This window comes from Camponotus floridanus, unplaced genomic scaffold (genome assembly GCF_003227725.1).
Source record: "Camponotus floridanus strain SB8 unplaced genomic scaffold, Cflo_v7.5 scaffold106, whole genome shotgun sequence".
Lineage (NCBI taxonomy): Eukaryota > Metazoa > Arthropoda > Insecta > Hymenoptera > Formicidae > Camponotus > Camponotus floridanus.
Genome location: NW_020229222.1, coordinates 551,463 through 574,051, shown reverse-complemented (window position 1 = coordinate 574,051; position 22,589 = coordinate 551,463). Strand labels below are relative to the sequence as shown.

Sequence of the window (22,589 nt, the reverse complement as noted above, 5' to 3'; positions counted from 1 at the left end):
TCAATTTCTTAAATTGAACCCACTATTTTTCATTACATATTCTTGTAGCTTATCTCGAGAGCTTTCCAAAACACTACAGACAAATGTTTTTTCATTAAGTACTTTTTGAGTTATAAGGCTTCAAAGTTTGCAGTACTTCGATATAAATGCAAAATGTCTCGTAAAATATTTAGTTTTCGGTAGTCTTACCCTAATACTTTTATGCACAGGATAATGAGACAAAACTATTGGTGCAAAGGAAACGTATGATTGTTATAATAAAAAATGTGTAATTTGCAATGCACTTTTTTTATTAAACATCATACGTTTTCTTTGCACCAATAGTTTTGTCTCATTATCCTGTGCATAAAAGATTAGGGTAAGACTACCAAAAACTAAATATTTTACGAGATATTTTGCATTTTATATCGAAGTACTGCAAACTTTGAAGCCTTATAACTCAAAAAGTACTTAATGAAAAAACATTTGTCTGTAGTGTTTTGGAAAGCTCTCGAGATAAGCTATAAGAATATGTAATGAAAAATAGTGGGTTCAATTTAAGAAATTGAAGGTGACTTTTATGTGACCTTCAAATGACTTTCCAAGGTCAAACTAATGCTACCATCTTATGTCCCCCTTCACACCCTACAATTTTTGTTTGAAACATTTCTTTCTGAAGAGTGCTGTTTTCGAGATATTCGAGTGTATTGATTAAAATGACTCACCCTGTATATATGTATATATTTAATTTTGTTTTATATAGCAAACACAATTTATTTATTCTATTTATTTTTTTCTTATTTATTATATATCTATAGGAATATTATCGTCTTCAAGGTTTTTAAAGTAATCTTTAATATCTGAATCTTCTGAAGTATTGTTAGTATTATCTGAATCTCCTGAAATTATTGTTATCATTATTTTCATTATTATTTATATTATTTGGTTCGGTCCATTTTATTAAATTTTTTGCTTCGATTGATAATTCTCTTATTATTTTATCTTTTCTTAATCTCTTAGTACTAAAAATAGAATCTGAAAATAAAATAAATAAATAAATAAAATTAAATAAAATTAAAATTAAAATAAATAAAATTAAATAAAATTAAAAGATAATGCATTATGTCTTTATTATTACTTTTACGGGAACAAGTTCTACTATAATAGCGCCTAGCAGCTTTAAATATTTTATTTCCAAATTCTTGAGCTTCTTCTGAAAAATAGCCAATAGGTAGAACTAACTTCCGCATAATATTACTACCATATAGTAACACTTTATATACAGAGGGGGACATTCTGTACCACCCGTATAAATTAATAAATAATTCCGCAGTTTGTGGCATATACGAGGTGTGTTAAAAAAAAAAGATGACTTTTCAAATTTCGCGGGCTACGTACATTCGATTTTGGAATTTTTTTTTGTTATGTTGGTACACATGTCCCAAACATATGTTGACATTATCAGCTGTTTGCATGTTTTGGTTTGTTTTTCACAGATATAAAGGGTTAGACGTGTTTTAGTGTGCTTGTCGATTTTTTGCTATCAAAAAATTAAATTTTGTGTGAAAAATAAAATTAAGTGCTCTGACGTACTTGAAATGTTGATTGCGGCATTTGGCGAGTCTACTCTGAGCAAAAATGTTTACAAGTGGTACAAGCTCTTCACAGAAGGTCGAGAAGATGTTAATGACGATGCCCGCCCTGGACACCCCAGTACGTCAACAACCGATGACAACGTCGAAGCAGTGAAGAAAATTGTTATGGAGAATCGTCGAATCACTATTAGAGAAGTTGCTGAGGATGTCGGCATATCGGTTGACTCATGTCATGCAATTTTTTCGGGTGTTTTGGGCATGCAACGTGTGGCGGCGAAGTTTGTTCCGAAATTGCTGAATTTCGACCAAAAACAACGTTGCGTAGATATTGCTCAGAAGCTGTTGAATGCTGTCAACGACGATCCAAATTTGCTCAAAAGGGTCATAAAAAACTTGGTTGACGGGGAAATTTTCATGGGTATTTCTGGGAAAAAGGGGGACCCATTGAAAAAAAGGCGGGGGAACGGAAGGGATTTGTTGCCCACCGGAATTGAGGAGAATTTTTTTAAAAAGAAAAAACCCGGGGGGCCCCCATTCGATTTTTTTGGGGAAAAGAAAAGGCTCGAAGACCCCCCATTTTTTTTTACCCAAAAAAAAAAAACGCCGGCTTGTTGGCTTTTTTTTTTACAAAAGGATTCCCCCCTCCTTTTTCTCCTTTTTTTTTCCTTTTTTTTTTTTTTTTGGGGGTGTGGGTNCGAGGATCTGGAAGGTCTCGGTGATCAGAGATTCGAGGATTCCGAGGATCTGGAAGGTCTCGGTGATCAGGAAGATCTTCGAGGATTCCGAGGATCTGGAAGGTCTCGGTGATCAGGAGATCTCGAGGATTCCGAGGATTGGAAGGTCTCGGTGATCAGGAAGATCTCGAGAATTCCGAGGATCTGGAAGGTCTCGGTGATCAGGAAGATCTCGAGGATTCCGAGGATCTGGAAGGTCTCGGTGATCAGGAAGATCTCGAGGATCCCGAAGATCTGGGAAGGTTTCGGTGATAAGGTAGACCGCAAGGGTTTTATAAAAAGAGCAAAAAATTATTCGCTGAGTAGCTAGAAGCTATTTCTGCGAGGTTACAAGAAGGGTGAAAAGTCGTCGATCGCATCTTCTTATATACTTCTTATACTTTCCAATGTTTTTCAATAGCGAGAAAATTATCTTAATCTGTCGCGCCTTTCAGCGGCATTAATTATAATTGAGATTGCGCCAACTTCATTACGCCGGTCAGCGCTTCCTGAGACCGCGCTCGATGTGGCGAGCGTCAGAGACGCCACAAAAAGAATAGTATTCTAAATTTATACTATTATTTGTAGACGACAATAAGATTATTCGACGCAGCCTGGTCAACAACGAAGAAATTGTATTGCTTGTTCGTGAGAACATTCCAGGTAAATAAAAGTTTGATTAAAATCCTGAACGTTGCAGAGATTTTGCATTTTCTATCTAATGAAATTGATTTTAGGAACTATTAAAATACTCTCGCCAGTAAATAGAGAAACACAAGCGAAAATGAAAATAGATCTCGCAATAAAAAGAAGCAAATCGAAGAAGCAAATGTACATTAAATTATGACGATGAGGAATTATTAATTTTATCTGTTCAAGAAAAAAGACCCCTCTGGGATTTTACTGTTTCAGTAGAACAATGAAGCCAACGATTGACAAAAAAACGGTGGGATGAAGTATCTGAAATATTGGGAGGTAAAAAAGACATTAAGAATATTCGCAGTTGAAATACTTACAGTAGAGAAAAATTTCTCTTACAGGTAAACTTAGCAGAGAAGAAGCCAAAAAAAAATTTAAAAACTTACATGACGCCTATCGACGAATAATTCATTCTGAAAATCATCCTAGTGAATCAGCAAGACCTCCCCCTACAAAAAAATGACATCATTATGATTCCATGGAGTTTCTACGCGACTTATGCCTTGTCAAAAAGTAAAAATTAAATATTTTCATTATGTGCGCTTTTAAACTGTTTATTAATTTATATTTATATTTTTAGGGGAAAAGCTTCCAATATTGATATGATGATGATTCTTTAAGTATTAATGAATCAATAAATAATGATCCATTTGATGACAATGATCAATCAGAATCAAAAGCATCAGGTACTTGACCTACATTAATATCTGTCGAAATGTTTTATGTCAAGTAGTTTCTGCAGAAGTGTATTCAGACCTCGACAAAAAAGCAGAAAACAGGAAAGCTATAGCCAATCATAATTTACGCAGATAGTAAGCAGTACAACAGAAAGTTTTTACCATAAAATCTGATTGGCTATTGCTTTTCTGTTTTCTGTCGAGATCTGAATGCGCTCTAATTACATTAATAACAATAATAATAAACTAATAAATTGCAGGTGTGCCAATTAAAAGAAAGAAGAGTTCAGGACAGCAGTCCAGTGGACTTGAAAGAATTGCTGATTCGCTTTGTTAATCACCAACTCCATTTGTAATACCAACACCACCCAAATCCGATGAAATTGATTCTACCTTATCAGTTATTAGATCTAGGTTGAGACAGATGAATCGAGAAACTCAGTTAGATGCCGTTCAACAAATAATGAATCTAACTTATGCAATATTTAAAAAAGGAAATTAAGCCTTACCGATCATCATATTTTTCCAGTCAAAACATGTTAAATTTTTGATTGTAAAAATAGAGTGATCAATAAAAAACTATGTTAGATTTTGTTGTTCAATTTATAGTTTTAATTCTATTATTTAAATCTGTTTTTGTTTCGTTCAAATATATATTTTATATTTAATATCAAATAAAAATTTTATATATAATGTTTATAATAATGTTTATAATTAATAAAGTTTTGCTTCTAATATTTATACATATATCAATATTTAATTTATAAACTAATATTTATATACAGATATTTACATTTATATATATTTACATTTACATACATTTATATACAACATTTACAGAATCACAAGTACTAACAATGATTGAATTGCCATGGCATCTTCACTATTAAAATATTTGCAAAATTCTCCTCAAATCTGCATTGCTCGACGAGAACTATTATTAGAACCGCATTGATTATGTCCATGAATGCACTATTATCCATGCAACTTCTCCAAGAGCCTGGAACAAAGCCGTCTTCATCTTCATGATCAATTAATGTTGGAGTCACATATTCATTTTCTCCAATATCCCTTCAACGAATTCAATTATGGAGGCATACGATAGCTTTAACAATGGAAATTGTTTTTCCCCATACTACAATTTATCGGGCGCTTCAATATTCTCCATTGGCTGACTAGGATACCAAATGCATTCTCAATTGTTCTCCTAGCTCGACTTAATCGATAATTAAAAATATTTCGCTTGTCATTTAAACCGCCTTTTCCTGGATAAGGCTGAAGCAAATAATTCGTTAATTGAAAGGCTTCGTCGCCCACCAGAACATATGGTAAAGACGATCCACTTGGGCTGAGAGGTTCTAGTACAAGTACATTTATTTCATTAGAATGAAATTTTAGACCCATCTTTGAGTTTCTAAAAATTCCACCGTCATTGCGACGACCATAGGCTCCTATATTGACGAACGTAAAGATATATTGTGCATCACAAATTCCTAGGAGCACAATACTGTGACTATTCTTATAGTATAATAAGATGATCTTGCATTTGGTGGACACTGAAAAAAAGAATATTCATTTAGACATCAATTTTATAATCTCCAATGATAAATATACAGGGTGACCGATTTATCTGAAGACATTGAAATATCTCGAGAACTATGTGTTATAGTCCGAAAGACTATAACTTATTATTTCATTGATAATATTAATAGAATATTCGCGAACCGCGCAAAACCGCTACCTCAGCAAACCACGCATAAGAACGTTCGCCGGAAACGCGAAAACACTAACGAAGGGATTCGACTTTGAACCTCCTTCGCTTGCACTTAGACTTTGGACGCCACGAAAAACCTCCATGACCATACATGGTCATGTCGCTAGGCGATCCCCTCCAAAACACCTCCAAAAGCGAGGGAATAAAAGCCGTCCACGGCGGATAGTCGTTAATCACAAAACAATCGTTAATAGTGCGAAACCGAGGGCTAATCGCTATACTGCGCGACGAATCACTCAACGAAATTGCTAAACACTCTAAATCTGAGAACAAAGCGATTCAGGAAAGGACGAAGAGAAGGCTCGAAAGAAACTGATTAATATCAAATCGAATATATTTGTAGCGAAGAGTTATATAATAAAATTGTTGCAAAAGCGACATTTTGGAAGAATTGGTTGAAGATCCACGGCTACCCCACATCCCGTGCCGTGCCGGGCACAACATTCTGGTGGCAGCGATGGGATAGCCGAGATACCAAGGACCAGTAAAATTCCTTAACGCCTGCAACAAAAAGAAAATACAAAATTAATAAACTGGAGAGAGCAACTGCTATATTAAAGCAGATAGACTCAACCAGTACGCAACACATACGGACGACAGTGATAAAGAAATCACGGCCAAGCAGCTGAAAGCCGAAAGGAAACCACAGCGCTCAAGGACCAACGTCGATCCATAGCCAAGGCAACGCAACGCAGACGTATAACGCAACGCAGACGGACAACGCATCGCCGACGGATGACGCATCAACGCGGGACAACGACCCACCAGCAGCATCAACAGTCGAGCGATACGATAAGCGACTCGATAAGTTATGACCATGCGAATCACCGTATTACTACTGTAAGTCGAACTTTATTTAAATGTCAGCACTGTCAAAACAAGTAAAATTTAAAAGTCCGCGATTTTTGAGCGTGCCAGCGCGATTGGCAAATAAATTCGAAATTGTAACTCCGATACGAGTAGCAGAAGAGGCTGCTCGCGATATTCGTAGAAGCGTGCGGAAAAATTTAGAAGAACATTATTCGAGTTTCTGATTCATCCGAGGAACACGAAACGAGTAATAACGATAATTCAGTACAAGACGGACCAAGTCGCGTTACAGTACGAAGAAATTATTCGCTGATATTAGTTGATATTAGTTTATTCAAGCCACGTGCAAATATGGATAACGAAGCCGTCGATAGAGAAATCGAGCGCATGCGAGCGCAGCAAACCGAACTAAACGTAGCCGCGGCCTATGAAGACGCAGATCAGCCGGCCGAAGAAACGAGTAACGTATTACTCGCCGAACTCGTATACAGTTTCCGCGAAATGCAAACCGAAATGCAGTACATGCGCGAACAAATGCGAAATATACAAACCGCACAAACAAACTTAAACGGAACGCGAGTAAATGCAAACACTGTCCCACTCGACGTAACGTACGGACGCACTCAACGCGATATCCGAAACCGACGCAGCACAGCCCCGCACTATGTACCATTAAAAGAAGCGTGAACAATGATTCCCGAAGAGAAGCGCGTTATCTATCCACGCTCGACTTAAAAAGTGGATATTGGCAGGTTCCGTTCGCACAGGAAAGCCGACCATTGATCGCGTTCACGATTCCAGGGAAGGGGCTGTATCAGTTTACAGTTATGCCGTTCGGGCTGCATTCGGCACCAGCTACGTTCCAAAGATTGCTAGATACAGTCCTCGGGCCGGATTTAGAACCGTATGTATTTGTCTATTTAGATGACATTATCATAATTAGTAAAACGTTCAACGAACATCTCGAGCTGCTCGCCGAGACCTTCCGCCGCCTTCGAAACGCTCAATTACGGCTGAACCCTGACAAGTGCAAATTCTGCGTAGACAAGCTAAAATATCTGAGACACATTATCGACAGGGAAGGGATCCGGACAGACCCCGAAAAGATTAGCGCAGTGGCTAATTGACCAGAACCGCGGACAGTCAAGCAAATTCGGCAGTTTATCGGGATGGCCTCATGGTACCGGCGGTACCATGTATTTATTGCGGGTTTCTCCGAAATAGCCGCGCCGCTAACACGACTTACAAAAAAAAAACGCGCGCTGGGCGTGGGGTGAAGAGCAAGAAAAGGCCTTTCACTCACTAAAGGAAAAACTAGTCTCCGCTCCAGTTTTAGCCTGTCCGGACAAAGCGATTCATGTTGCAAACCGACGCAAGCACCCCCGGTCTCGGTGCGATGCTGATGCAGTAACATGAGGACGGAGAAAGGGTGATAGCATATGCGAGCCAAACATTAAACGCGGCGGAACGAAACTACACTGCAACGGAACTCGAATGCCTGGCAATCGTCTGGGGAATCCGGCGGATGAAAAGTTATCTAGAAGGCTATGCCTTTACCGTCATAATCGACCATCAGGCCCTAAAATGGCTGCAAAAATTAGAATCACCGACCGGACGCTGGGTATTCGAGTTACAGCAATACGAATTCGATATCAAATACCGCCGGGGGGTTCAGAATCGCGTGGCAAACGCGCTGTCACGCTGCCCAGAAATTTGCGCCGTAAAACAAAATAGAAGATGCAGCTGGTACGACCGAATAATGAAAGAAGTGCGCCAGAATCCAGCCTCCAGACCAGACTACAAGATCAAGGAAGGGAGATTATATCGACACATCCTGCATACACTAAATTTCAAGGATATAAGCAGCGACGCCCAGTGGAAGGTATGTATCCCAACACCGATTCGACAACAAGTTCTCCGAAAGTACCATGACGAACCAACAGCTGGACATCTCGGGCATCGCGAAGACCATAGCGAGAATTGCCGAGGGATACTACTGGCCAGGGATGTTTCGCGACATCACGAAATATGTTCGGAATTGCAAGAACTGTCAGAGTTACAAGGCGTCTCAGGAAAGGCCGGCGGGAAAACTACACGCAACAGAGGTTAAAAGACCCTGGTAGCAGGTCTGTATCGACCTTATCGGTCCAATGCCAAGATCAAAAAAGGGGTATACATGGCTTTTAGTCATGCAAGACCGATTCACAAAATGGACCGAACTAGTGCCTCTACGCCGAGCCACAGCCGAACGCAGGCCGTAACGCAGGCCGTAACGAATAGCATAATTCTACGACACCGGAAAACCAGAAGTCATCTTATCAGACAACGGCACCCAGTTACGTTCAAAACAATTAGAGCAGAGATTAAAGGAATGCAACGTGAAGCACGTGACGACAGCGTACGCACCACATTGCAACCCAGTAGAAAGGACCAACCGATCTATAAAAACAATGGTCAGCCAATATATCGGAAAAGACCAAAAAACCTGGGATGAAAAATTAAACGCGATCCAGTTCGCATATAATACAGCCGTTCACGACGCCACAAGATACACACCAGCGTTTTTTAATTACGTCCGCGAATTGACTTCACCCGTGGACGACAACCCGTCGGATGAACAAGCACCCGCTCCGGAAACAATTCAAAGACAGCTGCAAGAGGCGAACGAGCTGGTGAAAATTAATCTCGCACGAGCTTTCGAAAAGCAAAAGCATTTTTACGACCTAAGGAGAAGAGCCTGGAAACCGCAGGTGGGCGACTGGGTGTGGAAAAAGGGTCATCAACTCTCGAATAAAGCAACTAATTTTAATGCAAAGCTGGCGCCGAAATACGACGAGCCATACGAAATACGTCAGGTGATCGTTCTCGCCGGTAATCGTGGATCTCCGTAGCAGGCGAGGAAAGTGGCTCCGGTATATACACGTTCAAGATTTGAAAACGGCGAAAAACGACACCGAGGACGAGGATAACGACAATAACAACAACAACGACGAGAGCGAGTGACTTGAGCAACGCAAGTCACTTCATTTCGAGATGTCGAACAGTGAAGATATCCTACGAGCAATCAGCGAATACCTCGGAGAGCCAGCCGAGGAGGAAGCGCTGCCCGCGCCACCGGTTCCGCCACCCGAGCCGCACCAGCAGCCACCACCGCCGCGGCCGCCGAGGGTCGAGACAATCGTGCAGAGATCCGACCGGGTCAACGAGCTAAAGCGGCAAATGTTCTTGGCCAACCGCCGCCACCACCTGGGCGTAGGCCGATCCGGCCGTTTGAGAAGCCGCTGAAACCGCTGCAAAAACCCGCAGCCGAGACGCAACCACAGGAGGAGATCCTGCGGCCAATGAGGCCGATGACAGCACCAGCCATCAAGGTGGAAATAGAGTCCCGCCTTATCGTGGAGGTACCGCATTTCGCGGTGCATGTGAGCCGGCGCTACAAGCCGAGGACTTCGCAGAGGCGATGGATCCTGCGATTTTCAGGGGACGGAAAGCTCTGCTACAAATGGAGGATAAACTAGAGCCGTTCATCCCAGAGGATCCACTCGTCCGACCGTCCAGCAGTCCGAACACCGAGCTTAACGTGTGCCTCAAATTCAGGCACAATTCGAAGGGGGGGGATGATGTAACGATGCACCCCGTGCACCCCTTAAATCGCATTATTATACCCGGCATGCGATTCGCCGGAAGCTGCCGTCCGGCAGAACATCCGCCGGGCAAAGACAGGGGCGCGGTGCGCCCACATTTTTTTAAACGTTGTAAAACATCTCGAACGGGCGTTAAGCCGTTAATTGTCGAGCCGGAAAACACCGGAAATTGCCGAGGCGCCCCGAACCGCTGACCGGCGAAAGCCCGCGTTCGGCGCAATATCCGAACCCCTCCGAACGAGCCTGACCGTATGTTTTCCCGAAACCCGTTTGGAAGAGGTAATGCCGCCGCGCGCTGATGCGTGGATAATTAGCCGGTATAAAAAGGACGTATTCGGCAATCTAATCACCTTTTCCGATTCCGATCACGCAAGTGAAACGTCTCGCAATCCAGAACCACTCCTAGCAAAAAGCCGAATTTAAAACAGAGGTAGAGAGCACTCTTCCTCTATCGAGAACTCTCGATTATAAACCGGCAATCCATCTAGCCGCTTTTTCCGACCGCAAAACGAACCCGAGCGCACTCCGGTTCGGCCGAGAGATCTCGGTAACACGGTCCAGCATCCAACCGCCTAACGTTGTGCATTATATCTCGAGGCAGAGAGGAGAGCTGCCTCGGACGAGTATTTCTCGTCGGCACGTTTCCTAGAAACTTTCCCTCAATACCGGGAATTTCATTCATATTTCCGCCGAAGGCGCGTACACCGAATTTACCCGGCGATTCGCAGAAACGCCTGCGAAAAATCCACAAAAACACGGCTAGACCTACCGCCAGACACGCGCGCATAGAAAAACGCGACGCACACCGTCAACAGTCATTCACCGCGCCCAGACGTAAACACGCGCGGCGTACGAAGCATTGTATAAAGTATTGTTGCACTTCTGATAATAACCGCTGCATTTGTATTACGCGATACCGATTAATTATATAAATACATATATTTTGAATAATATTCGTGCGACTCAACACAGTCTCGGGCGAAATCAGCTAACACAATCACGTGTGCCGTTATAACTCGATCTCCGCGCAGCGAAATCTTTAACACGCATCGCGCTTCGTGCAATTCACACGCATATTGCAACACACACATCTCACATATACACTGTAACACACACACACACACACACACTCACACAAACACACTGTAAGCTATTATAATAAAGTCTTTTTTTTTCACATACACGCTCTCGTTATCAGTAAAATCCACGAACGAATCCTGATCCCGACTCCAGCTATCCGACGGCGATTCACGCGGAATTCGCCCGTGACAAGAGAAAGACTACGCGCAACAAATCAACTCGCAAAAGAACACATAAAAGAAGAAAAGTTTAAAGCCAAGAAACAATACGATAAAAATACAAAAGAAACACAATTTAAAATAGGAGACAAAGTATTAGAGTATGACGAAACACTACAACGCGGAAGATCGAAAAACTAGAGTCATTATGGACAGGACCATATACGATTTTAGAAAAGAACTCCGACGTAAATTATACAATAAAAAAGGGAAGGAAAACGCTACGCGTGCACACAAACAAATTAAAACTATTTATAGAACACTAAAAATAAATACACACTAATAATAAAAAATTCATTTACCCATGCTGGCGACCGCGGCCAAGGCCCATAGAAAGCAATTGTTCCGGAGGAAGACGCTAAAAGGCGCGGACCCTCCCCCTGGGCACCGCGTTCTGGCCACTCCGGCCCAAGCGCAAGAGACGCTCCACGCGACGATGCGCCCACAACTCTGCGAATTCCTGGGCCTCCTGCGCCCGCAAAATGTCTAAAATGTCCCATATGGAGGGCAAGATGCTCTTAGGGTAGGGCACGACTTCGTGTACCACCAGTGCACACCAGTGTTCACATTCACGACTATACACAATGATAGCGGGTTGTTTGCATAGACGCACAAACATGCCCGCTCAAAACGATCGCGCGGTAAAGATGGACCAACAACCGATTATAATAACAAATTTGCGTATATAAAAATAGAGAATAAGCTAATGATTGTAAATAAAGAAATGCATACCTACCTAAGCCTAACGAAACAAGATCTAACTAATTGTATAGATAAATATAAGCAATATATATGCGAAAGCAGTCATCCGACATATCATTTAAATATAAATACGCCTTGCGAAATGAAAATATATGTATACGAAACAGATTATCGCGAATATTGTAACATAAAACACGTAACAGTAAATCATACGGAATGAGAGACCAATATTAAAAAGAACTAAGAGCACACGATTTTAGAATAAATAAATTTTAATTTAAGAAACGATTATAATGAATATTGTACACGGAAAATATATTGTATTTAAAATAAGGATAGGCATATGTACATTTAGAAGATAGAAAAACTCCGTTTACAACCTCCGTTTTTCTTTTCCACCGAGGGAGGGATGTTATAGTCCGAAAGACTATAACTTATTATTTCATTGATAATATTAATAGAATATTCGCGAACCGTGCAAAACCGCTACCTCAGCGAACCACGCGTAAGAACGTTCGCCGGAAATGCGAAAACGCTAACGAAGGGATTCGACTTTGAACCTCCTTCGCTTACACTTAGACTTTGGACGCCACGAAAAACCTCCATGACCATACATGGTCATGTCGCTAGGCGATCCCCTCCAAAACACCCCAAAATCGAGGGAATAAAAGTCGTCCACGGCGGACAGACGTTAATCACAAAACAATCGTTAATAATGCGAAACCGAGGGCTAATCGCTATACTACGCGACGAATCACCCGACGAAATTACTAAACACTCTAAATCTGAGAACGAAGCGATTCAGGAAAGGACGACGAAGAGAAGGCTCGAAAAAAACTGATTAATATCAAATAAGCGAATATATTTGTAGCGAAGAGTTATATAATAAAACTGTTGCAAAACGACATTTTGGAAGAATTGGTTGAAGATCCCCGGCTACCCCACATCCCGTGCCGCGCCGGGCACAACATATGCATCGGATAAAAAAAAGTGGGTAATGAAAGTTGTTCGTTTCGAAGGGGGACATCCAATGATACCAAACTTGAATGGAAAACCCCATTCTCCCCGATTTGTGAGAGGCAAGGAGACTCACTTAAAACAAGCATCCCAAAGGGAACAGAAAAATACTACGTCCACGTTGTTCCTGGGTAATGCTAAAAGTAGTTTTTAGTTCATTGATAAACGAACCAATGAATTTTTTCAACTGCTTCGATTGCAGCGATATCTGTAAAAGAAATTACACCAATAATATCAAATCAATGGAGAACCAAGATTTGCTATAAAAAAAGGGTTTCCCATTGAAGATTTTGAAATAATTTCCTCTCTCACCTCCAGGAGGTGGGGGTAGGGGGTCAATTATGGTGTCATTGAATAGCATTTTAAAAAATATCAAATACGTCTACTTTTATTTTTCTGATCTGATGTGTATTTCTCGAGATATCCCCAATTTTCAACGATTTTTTACCCATTTTGATTTTTGTCGATTAGCCATCTGTGAATCAAAATGCAAAAACTCGTCAAATTGGGGTACTTTTTTCTGGAGAATCCAAATCTGCAATAAAAAATGGAGGTTCCCATTAAAGTTTTTTATCTTCTCTCATCCCCACCCCCAGAGGTGGCGGTGGGGGATCGAGTTTGGTATCAATGAATGTCCCCCTTCGAGACGAACAACTTTCATTACCCACTTTTTTGATCCGATGCATAGTTCTCAAGATATTTCAGTGTCTTCAAATAAATCGGCCAACCTGTACGTAAAACTGATCAATAACATTACCTTGTAACGGGCTTATTTCCGCGGATAGCGGCAGTCGTAGTGATCGGATTCGATTAGGCAGGCGTAGAAATAAGTGTAACGCGGTGTTCGATTAACAAAACAAAAAAAGAATATATTTAAAAAAAAAAGAGTTTGTACAAATACAGTTGCGTGCATGTGCGAGTAATTATCGCAAACAAAACTCGGCGCGTATATACAATTGCGTTCGTGTTGATATCGCAATACCGCGGCGCGTTCGAGATGTGCCGCGGGCGTGCGTTCGTGGGCTCGCGGCTCGTGACGGAAATGCGCTAATACTTGCAACGTGTTTTAGCGTGGCTGCAGTCGGTGTTTGTGCTTGATGTTGCACGGTCGGATGCACCACGAGTTCGCGCAACGGGTCGCGAAAACCGGATGCCGATGCAATGCCGCGTTCGCGAGTAATTAAGAGTTTAAATCGGTCAGCTGTTTAATCGCCGGTCGACGGAGGCGTGACGTCACGGCGCGCGCCGGCGCCTTTTTTCGACCGCTTTTTTTCGTATGATGCGAGATTGCGCGTAAAGCCGCGTATTTTCGAGGAAAGGCAGTGCCGGGATTTCCCTTCGGGAAGACCGTGCTAGCGAGAACGTCCCGCCGGGGGTAGCTCTCCTCTCTACCTCCGGATGCACTGGTCGGAAAGGTGACGGAAGCTGGTTTCGTGCGTCTGCCGAGAACTCCCGGAGAGATCGGGGAACGCCCCAATTTCTGAATGTACTTTGGTTAGAAAGGATTGCGCCTTTGCAAATCCTGAGAATTCCCAGGTGTGGCGGGGTACTCCCCACCGCTGATTTTGCTGTTTTTGGCGTCTTAGGTGAGTTTGCTCTGGCGACTGGTGCGCTGGAGAAACTCAGGAAAGAGTCTCTGTTCTCTGCTCGACAGGCCCTTTTTATACGGGACTAATTAGCCCGCGCCGGCGTAAAAACAACTTTACTCCCGTCGAGCGGCCGCAAAACGTGCCGGCTCCGTTCGTGGCGCGCGGTGGAGCCGGGCGCGAGGGGACTTAACCCGATCGTTCGGGTTTCGTCGGCCGTTTCCGGCGCGCTCCGCTATTTCGAAGCTCAACCGTACGGCTTCGTTTTTAATGTTTTAAAAATGTGGCGCTCAGCGCCCTGCCCTTGCCCGGCGGTTCTTATGCCGGGCGGCAGCCTCCAGCGATCGCCTGCTGGGAATCAGGGGTGCATGGGTGCATCGTTATATCACCCCCCTCGTACAATGTGCCTGAATGTGAGGCACTTTTATTCGTGCGGTCGGCTAGTCGGACCTACATGTTACTATCCAGCTAACGCCTACTCTATCTTCCGGTGATACCGCAGCTGGCCGTTGTTGCTGAACCGCAAAATCCACCTTCCTTGTGGACTCCGGACCTTGTATTTCCGGCTCACGTGCACCGCGAAGTGTGGTACATCGAAGACGAGGCCGGGCTCGACTTCCACCTTGATTGGAGGTGCCGTGAGGGGGCCCATTGGTCGCAGGATCTCCTCTGGAGGGCCGGTTGATGGAAGCTTGACCCTGATCGGCTCCTTTTCGTACGGCCGTGGTGGTCTTTTTGCCGGCGGAGGCGGTGGCGGTGTCAAAAGCATTGCCCGTTTCCGGGCGTTCTCACGATCGGATCGTTGAACGATCGTGCCGACCCGTGGTGGTCGTGGTTGCCGTGGTGGTGCTGGCTCTGGTGGCGGCGTTTCGTTTTCGGCGGGTTCGCCGAGGAACTCGTTTATCGCGTCTAATACGTCTTGCTCGCTTGACATCTTGAACGCTTGTGTTCCGATTTCGTTCGTTTAGTCGTCGTTCTCCTCGGCGCTGACATTGGTGGTGTTTACTTCCCCTGTGTTGTCTTTTTCCTCGATCTCTTTGTTTAACGGTTTTAAGTGCTCTATATGGATATGTCGAGCCATTTCCCGCGTTTGCTCCGAAGATCGACGATTACTGGCGAAATTATCCGACGTACTTCGTGCGGTCCGCTAAATTTCGGCGCCAGTTTTGCATTAAAGCTTTCGCTCTTTTTTGATAACGGGTGTTCTCGTCGCCACACCCATTCTCCTAGCTTAGGCTTCCAATCCCTCCTCCTTAAATCGTAATGCGTCTGCTGTCGGTGGAAGGCTCTAGCTAAATTAATTCGCACCAATTCGTGTGCATCTTGCAGTTGTTGATGCAATTCCCCTGGTGTTGGTGCTGTCTCCTTGTTCTCCTGGTCGTCTGCTGGTGACATGAGTTCTCGACCGTGGTTTAAATAAGCCGGTGTGTATCCCGTAGCGTCGTGCACCGCCGTGTTGTATGCGAATTGCAGTGCTTCTATTTCTGCATCCCAGTTTTTCTGATTTTTGCCTGCGAACTGTGCCACCATGGTTTTAATCGTCCTATTAGTTCTCTCAACTGGATTACAGTGGGGCGTGTAAATAGGCGTCGTGATGTGTTTAATGCCGCACTCCTGTAGTCTTTGTTCTAGTTGCTTGGACTTGAGTTGCGTTCCGTTGTCTGAGAGTATGCTGTTCGGTTTCCCGTGCCTCAAGATGATCTTCGAAGTGACTGCTTGTGTTACTGCGTCTGCTGTCGCTTTTTTTAGCGGGACTAACTCGATCCATTTCGAGAAACGATCCTGCATTACTAGCAACCAGGTGTGGCCTTTCCCTGATCTTGGTAGTGGTCCGACCAGATCTATATTGACTTTTTCCCACGGCCGTTTGACTTCCGTGGCGTGGAGTTTCCCTGCTGGGCGTTGTTGTGCCACCTTGTGTGTCTGGCAGTTTTCGCATTTCCGCACGTATTTGGCTATATCTCGGAACATTCCCGGCCAGTAGTATTTCTCTGCTATTCTGGCGATGGTTTTCGCTATTCCTAAATGTCCTGCCGTTGGTTCGTTATGGAAAGTTCTCATTACTTTTTCTCTGACTGGTGTCGGTACGCACACCTTCCATTGCGTTTGAGCGTTGTTCTCTTTAAAATCCAATGAATGGAAAATGTGACGATATAGTTTATTGTCCATCAGCTTGTATTCAGGCCTTGTTTTCGCATCCCTCTCCACCTCGATTCGCAGCCGTTGGTACCAAGGACATCCCTGCTTTTTTATCGCCGCCGTTTGTGGATACCTTGATAATGCGTCGGCCACCCGATTTAGCGTCCCTCGTCGGTATTTTACGTCGAACTCATACTGTTGAAGTTCGAAGATCCAGCGTCCTAGCCTCCCTGATGGTGATTCCATTTTCTGCAGCCATCTTAATGCTTGGTGATCCGTGATCACCGTAAACTTGTACCCTTCCAAGTAACTTTTCATTTTCTTTATCCCCCATACTATCGCGAGACATTCCAGTTCCGTTGCACTATAGTTACGTTCCGCTTTATTTAGTGTTCGACTCGCATACGCTACTACTCGCTCGCCGTCTTCGTACCTTTGCGTAAGCACTGCGCCTAAACCGGACGTGCTGGCGTCGGTCTGTAGAAAAAATTCCCGCGTAAAATCCGGACATGCTAATACGGGTGCAGATATTAGTTTTGCCTTTAATTCCTTAAACGCCTTGCTTTCTCCCTCGCCCCATGACCACCTTGCGTTTTTACGTGTGAGTTTTGTTAATGGAGCCGCGATCTCTGAGAATCCCGAAATAAAACGCCGATACCAGGAGGCCATCCCGACAAATTGTCTAATTTGCTTCACCGTTCGCGGTTCCGGCCAGTTAGCTACCGCGTTTACTTTCTCCGGATCTGTTCTTATCCCCTGACGATCGATTATATGACCTAGGTATTTTAATTGATCTACGCAGAATTTGCACTTGTCAGGGTTCAGACGGAGGCGCGTATTACGTAGGCGTTTGAACGTCTCCGCGAGTAACTCGAGGTGTTCCTCGAATGTTCGGCTGATTATGATAATATCATCCAGGTATACAAACACGTTTGGTTCTAAGTCGGGCCCCAATACGGTATCTAATAACCTTTGGAACGTTGCCGGTGCTGAGTGTAAGCCGAACGGCATTACTTTGAATTGAAACAGCCCCCTTCCTGGAATCGTAAATGCTGTTATAGGCCGGCTCGCTGGTGCTAAAGGTATCTGCCAGTATCCGTTTTTGAGGTCAAGTGTCGACAGATATCTTGCCCCTCTTAATTTATCCAGGGTTGCGGTTATCTGCGGTAATGGATATGCGTCCTTTGTTGTTACTTCGTTTACTCGTCGAAAGTCGATGCAGAAACGGTATTTCCCATCTTTCTTCTTGACTATAACTATTGGTGAGCTCCACGGACTGCGAGAAGGTTCGATTATTCCTTGCTGCAACATTTCGTCAACTTCCTTGTCAATAATTGCCTGCATTGCCGGGTTTCTTGGTCGATATCGCTGTTTAATCGGTCTTTCGTTCTTGAGTCGTATTTCGTGTTGTATACTCCTTGACTGGCCTTGCACGTTCTCGAAAAGTTTGAACTCTTTTGTGAGGAATTCCTCCAGCCGTTCTTTTTGTTTCGGTGTCTGAGTGACTAGTCCGGTTGCGTTGCATCTGTTCCCTTTATCTCCCAGATATCGTGGTGGCGGTGGTATGCTTACTTGAAATTTCGCCTGTGCGTCTATTCCTAGAATCACGTCTTCCTCCATGTTTGGGAGAATGGTAAAAGTGTGCGGCTCAGTATGCTCATAAAAGTTCGTTTGTACTTTCATTGTGCCCATCGTTACCCGTGTCGATCCGTCGGCCAGTTGGATCTCATCTTGATCCTCTTGGATCGTTATTCCATCCGTAACCAGTATGTCTGCCGTTCGGGGGTTGATCAGTGAAATCTCTGACCCCCCGTCGAGTAATGCGTTGAATTCGCGTTCGTGTAATTTGATTGTTGTGTGTGGGCGCGGTGTAAACCTTATACGGGGCTCGGGGTGACCTGCGCGTCCTCTTTTCCTCCGGCCCCTTTCCCGTTTCCCGACCATGGGTGGCACTCCTTCGTCCATACTCCGTCGCGTCCGCATTGTGAGCAGAACTTCAGTGCCGGCCTTTTACATTGGGTGCGTGTGTGCCCTCGTTGTTTACACCGCCAACAGCATTCTTTTTTGTTATAACTCGTCGTTACAGCGGCTACTGCATGCTTTTCTTGTTTTGCCGCCTCTCTTTGCTCCGTTAAAATGTCCTCGTACTCTGAGGCGCGTGTCTGTAACTCCGCGATGCTCCTGACGTCATCAATTCGCACGTAGTGTTTGTATGCCGGATTCATATTATCATAAACCAGCTCTAATTGTTCCTCACGAGAGTATCCGCCCGCCCTGCGCATTAATGTCATCATGCCCGTGACAAATTGTGCGAATTTTTCGTTTGTTTTTTGCCGTTTCGCCAGGATTTCCCGTCTTAATGTTGCGGCGTAACGTCGCGGTAAAAATTGTTGGCGGAAATCGCGTTCGAAGTCTTCCCACGTATCCCATGAATCGCGTACGTTTCTGTACCACGATAACGCATCCCCTCGTAATAACTCCGGAAGGCCCTTTAGTAATTGCGCTTTAGAACACGCATACGCCTCTCTGAGCTCCCCCACCCTTTCTAAAAATCCTGCGGGGTCTTTGCCGTCAAAATGACAGCCCCATTTCCGGATCTGGTTCATGGTTTTCCCTTCCGCTGGTGTATTCTCAAACGGGTTCGCGGTGGGCGTTAAATAACCCGTATTCATGGGTGACGTTACCGTGAGATGCACCGGTGCTTGTTGCGTGCCCCCCGCCCGAGCCTCCAACTCATCGGGATGGTCCTCTGAATACCGGCTTATTCGTTTGCGTAAATCTTCGATTGAACCGGACTCGTCTAACTGTAGCTTAAACGCTAACTCTATCAGTTGCTCCTTATTTAAACGATATACCCACGCCTTCATTTTCCCTGCCTCTATTGAATTCTGTTCGGGCGCCAATGTAACGGGCTTATTTCCGCGGATAGCGGCAGTCGTAGTGATCGGATTCGATTAGGCAGGCGTAGAAATAAGTGTAACGCGGTGTTCGATTAACAAAACAAAAAAAGAATATATTTAAAAAAAAAAGAGTTTGTACAAATACAGTTGCGTGCATGTGCGAGTAATTATCGCAAACAAAACTCGGCGCGTATATACAATTGCGTTCGTGTTGATATCGCAATACCTCGGCGCGTTCGAGATGTGCCGCGGGCGTGCGTTCGTGGGCTCGCGGCTCGTGACGGAAATGCGCTAATACTTGCAACGTGTTTTAGCGTGGCTGCAGTCGGTGCTTGTGCTTGATGTTGCACGGTCGGATGCACCACGAGTTCGCGCAACGGGTCGCGAAAACCGGATGCCGATGCAATGCCGCGTTCGCGAGTAATTAAGAGTTTAAATCGGTCAGCTGTTTAATCGCCGGTCGACGGAGGCGTGACGTCACGGCGCGCGCCGGCGCCTTTTTTCGACCGCTTTTTTTCGTATGATGCGAGATTGCGCGTAAAGCCGCGTATTTTCGAGGAAAGGCAGTGCCGGGATTTCCCTTCGGGAAGACCGTGCTAGCGAGAACGTCCCGCCGGGGGTAGCTCTCCTCTCTACCTCCGGATGCACTGGTCGGAAAGGTGACGGAAGCTGGTTTCGTGCGTCTGCCGAGAACTCCCGGAGAGATCGGGGAACGCCCCAATTTCTGAATGCACTTTGGTTAGAAAGGATTGCGCCTTTGCAAATCCTGAGAATTCCCAGGTGTGGCGGGGTACTCCCCACCGCTGATTTTGCTGTTTTTGGCGTCTTAGGTGAGTTTGCTCTGGCGACTGGTGCGCTGGAGAAACTCAGGAAAGAGTCTCTGTTCTCTGCTCGACAGGCCCTTTTTATACGGGACTAATTAGCCCGCGCCGGCGTAAAAACAACTTTACCCCCGTCGAGCGGCCGCAAAACGTGCCGGCTCCGTTCGTGGCGCGCGGTGGAGCCGGGCGCGAGGGGACTTAACCCGATCGTTCGGGTTTCGTCGGCCGTTTCCGGCGCGCTCCGCTATTTCGAAGCTCAACCGTACGGCTTCGTTTTTAATGTTTTAAAAATGTGGCGCTCAGCGCCCTGCCCTTGCCCGGCGGTTCTTATGCCGGGCGGCAGCCTCCAGCGATCGCCTGCTGGGAATCAGGGGTGCATGGGTGCATCGTTATAACCTCAATAATAACATGTTTGCCATCAATTGCTCCTATGCAATGATTAAAATTCCACCTCTCTTCAAATTCTTTAGCAAGATGCAGCCATTCCTCTGTAGTTTTTGATGGTGGAATCACTTCCTGACGGATTGAATTCCATATAGCATAGCAAGTTTCCCCTATAATGTGGCTTATTGTCGATACTTCAGCGAGATAATGATATGACATTGAATGCATTGAATCACCACTTGCTAAATATCTAAATATAATTTGATTAAATGATTATTTTTTAAATTCATGACATAATGCAATTATAAATAAGGACAAACAAACCTCAGTGTTATAGATAGTCGCTCTGCAAGGCTACGTTCATAAATCTTACTCGAGTTAACTCTAGTTGACTCGAGCCGTTCAGAAAACATCGAGTAGATTCTATAACAGCGCTCAGAAACGTATTCGAGTTAACTCAAGAGTTAACTATTCCTACCCGTGTCATGAGGTAGATAAGTTTTACTCGACATGCACATTACGCACAATTACGCATGTTCCCAACAGTTCCTAAAAGAAAACAAGAGCAGTTTGTAAAAATGTCTAAAAGTGATCCATTTATTTTTGTAACTGATAGAAAAGGGAATAAAATTGTCAATAAAGATGGTTTAGCACTCGCTCAAAATATGACAGGTTAGGTCACAAAAATAATTACTAAAAGCTAACAAAATTATTAGTTATATCGATAAGATATAACTTAAAACTGTTGGAAAAAAATATCAATTGGTATATAAGCTGAATTTCTTTGTATTAATTTGTACCAATTCTTCTACACTGCATATTTTATTCGTTTTTCATGTGTACATAATAATTTCTTTTCTTTTTTATTTCATTTTAGACAAATCTTTTATATATATAAAGCCTGTTGCGAGGACAGTAGCAAATACTATACAACCATTAAAAGAAAAAAACACAAACATTGTTGCGATGAATATTGGAAATATCAGCATTCAGATGCAATCCACTGTACAATCACAATGTGAAGGATCTAATCACTGTAATTCAAATGTTCAGATCGAAAACGAAGAGACAATTGATAAAGTAAATTGGTTGCATGATGCTATTTTAGCATTAATGGTTGCATACAAAGATAATGTGAGCAACTTTTAAATGAATACTAGAGGTCATAATGAAATATGGAAAAAAATTTCTGCTCTGTTGAATGCGTGTGACCACAAATACACTCATAAACAGTGTGAGAATAAATTTAAAAATTTAAAAAAACGGTACCACACAAAAATCGATAACATGAAGTCAAAACAAAGTGGAGCGTCTTGTTATCCATTTGATCATTATTTTGATATATTTTACGATATATTTGGGCATAAGCCAAACCAATTGCATTAGCCTCTTCTACAAGAGGGTCTGCATCCCTCATGTTTGACACAGTTAACGAAGAAGCCATATTTAATGATGAGATTAATCAAAGCGACAGTTCCACCAACGATGAAAATGGAAAAAAACGTCGCTCAGAGACTTTAACTCAAAACAAAGGAAAAAGAACAAAGTTGTCGACGAGATGAAAAAGACAGCCGATGAACAGATGAAATCACAAGATCTTAGACAAGAAAAATTGGTAGCTGCTTTTGATAGACAAACTGACCGCTTAGTTTGTTCAATAGAAAAACTTATCGATAAGTTGTAGAGTCTACAATTTGTTTCTAACATAAAATATATGTGCATCTTTTATCTTTGCAGTATTATTAGATGTTTATTCATGTATTATTAGATGTAATATTTCTTTGTTTTTGTTAAAATATATATAATTTCATGCCCATGTTCTGAATCCTCTTTATTGATAAAAGTGCCCCT

The 22,589-nt window shown here is 43.5% G+C and overlaps 1 pseudogene; it reads right to left on the bottom strand.

Moving 5' to 3' along the window:
* Window positions 1-4,514: 4,514 nt before the first annotated feature.
* On the bottom strand, window positions 4,515-20,966 carry LOC112638923 (annotated as a pseudogene).
* Between the last annotated feature and the right edge of the window lie 1,623 nt (window positions 20,967-22,589).